General features: G+C 38.8%; 1 non-coding gene across 1 annotated transcript; it reads right to left on the minus strand.

Annotated features, from left to right (window-relative positions):
• Positions 1–2,431: 2,431 nt before the first annotated feature.
• TRNAL-CAA (transfer RNA leucine (anticodon CAA)) lies at positions 2,432–2,512 on the minus strand. Its single transcript has one exon. It is a non-coding gene; the product is annotated as a tRNA-Leu (tRNA).
• Positions 2,513–5,045: the final 2,533 nt, after the last annotated feature.

Below are 5,045 nucleotides of genomic sequence, written 5' to 3' on the forward strand. Positions count from 1 at the left end.
ACTTCGAGCTCCTATATCATCCAGGGAAGGCAAATGTGGTAGCAGACGCCCTGAGCAGGAAGACTGTACATATGACACACCTCATGATTAAGGAGGTGGAACTACTAGAGAAGTTCAGAGACATGAGGCTACAGGTGGAGTTGGGGTATGAGTCCATTAGGTGTAGTACTCTTACTATATCTAGTGACTTCTTGGACTCAATCAGGGAAAGGCAGTTGTTGGACGCCAGTTTGGACAAAGTTAGAGAACAACTGGGGTCAGACGAGGTTAGAGACTTTGTCATGGGTGATGATGGTATACTGAGGTTTCAGGGCAGAATCTGTGTACCTAATGATGCAGAGGCGAAGAAGTTGATCCTTGAGGAAGGACACAAAAGTCGTCTTAGTCTGCATCCTGGCATGACTACCAGGATCTCAAGGAAAACTTCTGGTGGTAGGGAATGAAGAAGGATGTGGCACAGTTTGTATCGGCCTGTCTGACTTGTCAGAAGGCGAAGGTGGAACACCAGAGACCCGGGGGAATTCTACAGCCTTTGGAGATACCCGTGTGGAAATGGGACGACATCTCCATGGACTTTGTGACACATCTTCCACGGACTTTTAGAGGACATGACACCATCTGGGTGATAGTGGATCGGTTGACTAAAAGTGCCCACTTCTTGGCGATGAACTTGAGAATGTCAATGGCCAAGTTGGCCCAGTTGTATATTAAAGAGATAGTGAGGCTTCATGGGATGCCTTCGAGTATAGTTTCCGACGGAGACCCACGGTTCACGTCTCGGCTTTGGCAAACACTACAGGGTGCGATGGGTAGCAAGCTCACCATAATTTCAGCTTATCACCCTCAGATCGATGGCCAGTCTGAGAGGACGATCCAGTCGTTAGAGGATTTGTTGAGAACCTGCATATTAGACCACCTGGGGGCTTGGGATGAGGTGTTGCCCTTGATTGAGTTTACCTACAACAACAGCTTTCATGCGAGCATCGGCATGACGCCATACGAGGCTCTCTATGGCAGGAGGTGTAGGACTCCTCTCTGTTGGTATCAGGATGGAGAGGCAGTGTTGGTGGAACCCGAATTGTTAGAGCAGACCATTGAAAAAGTGAGGAGGGTGAGGAACATAATGCAGGCTTCTCAGAGTAGGCAGAAGGCCTATGCAGACCGTAGGAGGAGGCCCTTGGAGTTCGCAGCCGGCGATCATGTGTTCTTGAGGGTGACCCGAACCACCGGTGTGGGAAGGGCTCTCCGCTCAAGGAAACTTTCTCCTAAATTCCTCGGTTCGTATCAGATCACGAGGAGGATTAGGCCGGTGGCTTATGAGATAGCTTTACCCCCGCAGTTGGCAAACCTGCACCCAGTGTTCCATGTCTCACAGCTGAGGAAGTACGTGTTTGACCCAGCTCATGTGTTAGAAGCCGAAGATATACAGATCAAGGAAGACCTCACCGTGGAAGTGCCACCCATCGCTCTTGAGGATAGCAAGGTTGAGGAACGCCGTGGAAAGACCGTCAGTCTTGTTAAAGTCATATGGGATCGGAGGACGGGTCTCGACGTGGGAGTTAGAGGAGGACATGAGAAAATCACATCCACATTTGTCTGTCTGGTGAGTCTTTATTTTCGAGGTCGAAAATTTTCTTGTTGGGGAGAATGTAAGGCCCCCTTTTTATTCTGTCCACTGCTGTCCAGTCATAGTCAGTAGGAGCAGCTCCGGCTCAGCTCGATCCAATTTCCAAATTGAACTCTGGCCTTATAGTACCTCGCTATCCTCTGTTGGTAAGTAGTCATTCTGAACTGAGCTTGCTTTCCTAACTCTGAAAGTCGAAGTTGGTGGCCTCTATGGTAGAATCAGTCGGGGCCTGAGACGTAGTGGTTTACCCTGTGGCGGATGTCAGCGGTTCGAGTCCGCTTATCTCCAACTCGTGAACTTAGTCGATACAAAGGTATATGATAGCACTTCAATTTTTCCGATTCGGCAGTTTGATCTATGCTATGATTTCTCATTCATGGACGTTGATAAGATCAACCCATGTTTGAATTGAAATTGAGATACTGATACAAGTTCTTCCCTTCTGAATCAGGTATATTCATATCTGAAAGAGGTTGACAATAAGTTTTTTCAAAATGGACTATTTGTCCCTCTGTTAGAGGTGTTCCAGAAATGTCTGCGATCGAGTAAATAGCTCCACGAACGAATGGATTGTATCGAATTGGAAAATGGAAAGATTTGTAGAAGTTATACCCTTCGTCGCTACTTTGCGGAAAATCGTTAGGTATCAATATGTTAGATACCTGTAACTCGATTGGTGAAATAGTATCTCTCTTCAAAAAAGCATGTTTTTTTTTACCATCGCAAAAAGAAAAGATTTTGTTGCGAATGAACAAGATTTTGAGGAATTGTCCATACGTAAAATCATAATTATTGATAATATTATGCCTTGAAGAGGACTCGAACCTCCACGCTCTTTAGCACGAGATTTTGAGTCTCGCGTGTCTACCATTTCACCACCAAGGCATCTTGAAAGTGAATCGTATTCCATGAATATGATCTGTCGGACAGGCGGATTCACACCTCTTACAACCAACACAGTCCTCTGTTCTTGGGGCAGAAGCAATTTGTTTAGCTTTACATCCGTCCCAAGGTATCATTTCTAATACATTTGTTGGGCAGGCTCGTACACATTGAGTACATCCTATACATGTATCATAAATCTTTACTGAATGTGACATTGGAACATAATCCTTGAACATCAAAAATTCAACATTTTCAATCTAGTAAATTGGTAAACCAATTATATATATCTATATATGATATATATATATCTCTATATATATATCTATATTATATACCAGATGAATCAATGATATATAAGAATTTTGCTACTAAAAATATATTTATAGATTAATAACTAATAAGAGAATAGAACCAAGATACTTTGATTTCTTATCTTTGTTTTCGCAAACATGATTAAAAAGGGTATATCATTTCTGCTAATTTGAATGGATTATATAGTACACACTATTCAAAATTAGACTTTTTTTTTATGAATAATACTATTTATTCAACAAATTTGATTGATTGATACAGCGATTACTAGCGATTCCGGCTTCATGCAGGCGAGTTGCAGCCTACAATCCGAACTAAGGACGGGTTTTTGGAGTTAGCTCACCCTCGCGGGATCGCGATCCTTTGTCCCGTCCATTGTAGCACGTGTGTCGCCCAGGGCATAAGGGGCATGATGACTTGACGTCATCCTCACCTTCCTCCGGCTTATCACCGGCAGTCTGCTCAGGGTTCCAAACTCAATCTTGGCAACTAAACACGAGGGTTGCGCTCGTTGCGGGACTTAACCCAACACCTTACGGCACAAGCTGATGACAGCCATGCACCACCTGTGTCTGCGTTCCCAAAGGCACCCCTCTCTTTCAAGAGGATTCGCGGCATGTCAAGCCCTGGTAAGGTTCTTCGCTTACATATAAAAGAAAGAAATAGTTAATGATATAATCGACTAATAAATTCTGACTTCATTTTTCAATTACCAAGACTTTTTCAGTTAAAGTAATTAATAAAAATAAGAATTAAAAATTGAAAATAATAGTTATTAAACAAATTACTTCGAGATTTCTTTTTTCGTCTCGAACTACATAGTTTTGGGGGTGAATCTGTATAATCTTTGTTCTTCTCTTACCTTAATTTTGGAATCATTCTTTGAATTCTTCGTTTTTTTATACAATTTCTTTAGTTTTTTAATTTTCAATTGGATCCCCCTTGAGTCCTTAAGAATTCTAATTTTTTTTTCATATAAATGACTACTTCTTCCGATGTTTCAAAAAATTCCATTTCATTCTTTTTTTTTTATTTGTTCACTACATATTATTTTACATATTATTTATATACCATAAAAGATTATCTGGCAGAAAGATTCTAAGTTGGAAAAAAGAGAAACTAAGATATAGGATTCTTGACAAGGGGCGCTTAACCTACAGGAACTATTCAGCATATTTCAAAAAAGGCAGGTGTTTTTATAGAACTTAGCTCGAATCAACAAACGAAATTCAATTAATGAAATCAAAAAGGGGGTGTAGATTATTTGTATATAGATTTACAAAACTCCCCGCTCTCTTGTTATATTCATACTTCATTTTTTTATTTCTTGTTGTTTATATAGAATCATAGAATGCAATTTTATATAGTCAGACAATTCATGAAATTTTCATAAATCTTCAAAAAAAATGAAAAATTGTATAGAGATAAAAGAGAGAATATAGGAAAAAAAAGAGTAACTAAATATAGTAATTGGACTTTTAAATAGATTCCCCCCTATGAGGTGATTTTTTTATTTCATATTTCTTCTTATTTTATTCTTATTTCTTTTTAATACTGACTCGCTCTTTATTTTTTTCAATTATTAATTCTAGTTATTTGATTTATATACTTTTTTTTGATAGTAAATAAATGAGATAGAATATTCAAAATGGAATATTTCTATTATTTGATTTTTCATCCAATGACTATACATTTTTTATATTTTTATGGAAGGAAATGCAAACTATTAGCCCCCCACAAGGTGTGTGAATAAGTAATTGTCTGATAATTAGCAAGGAATATACGTCTTTCTACTAAACAGGATGTATTGAATTCATAAATCATTAGATACTTTTTTTGAATGTCAACTAAGTATCGTAAGTAAATTGCTCCCGGTTGTTCACTTATTTGATAACTAGAGTTATTCTTTGATAAAAGATCACTATAAGTAAGACTCAATAGAAAAGTTCAACTCATTTCTTTTAGAATTCATTAAATGAATTCAATAATTCATAATAATAATAAAATTCTTTTTTAATGAAGAATTCAATCAATTCCATATTTTATTGATTTGTCAAAATAGACTCTTATGATAAAGAAGAACCTCTATACAGAAGCCTTCCTTTTAAGGGCTGCCCTACAACAATGGGCCTAAAGGTCGGCCCATAAGATAAAAGCCTCTAGTGTTGCCCTAATTCCACACTTCCTTTCACTTTCAGAAACGTAGCCGTCATCTTTTTCC

The sequence above is a fragment of the Vigna unguiculata genome, chromosome 5 (genome assembly GCF_037176805.1).
Source record: "Vigna unguiculata cultivar grain cowpea cultivar isolate G323 ecotype 2 chromosome 5, ASM3717680v1, whole genome shotgun sequence".
Lineage (NCBI taxonomy): Eukaryota > Viridiplantae > Streptophyta > Magnoliopsida > Fabales > Fabaceae > Vigna > Vigna unguiculata.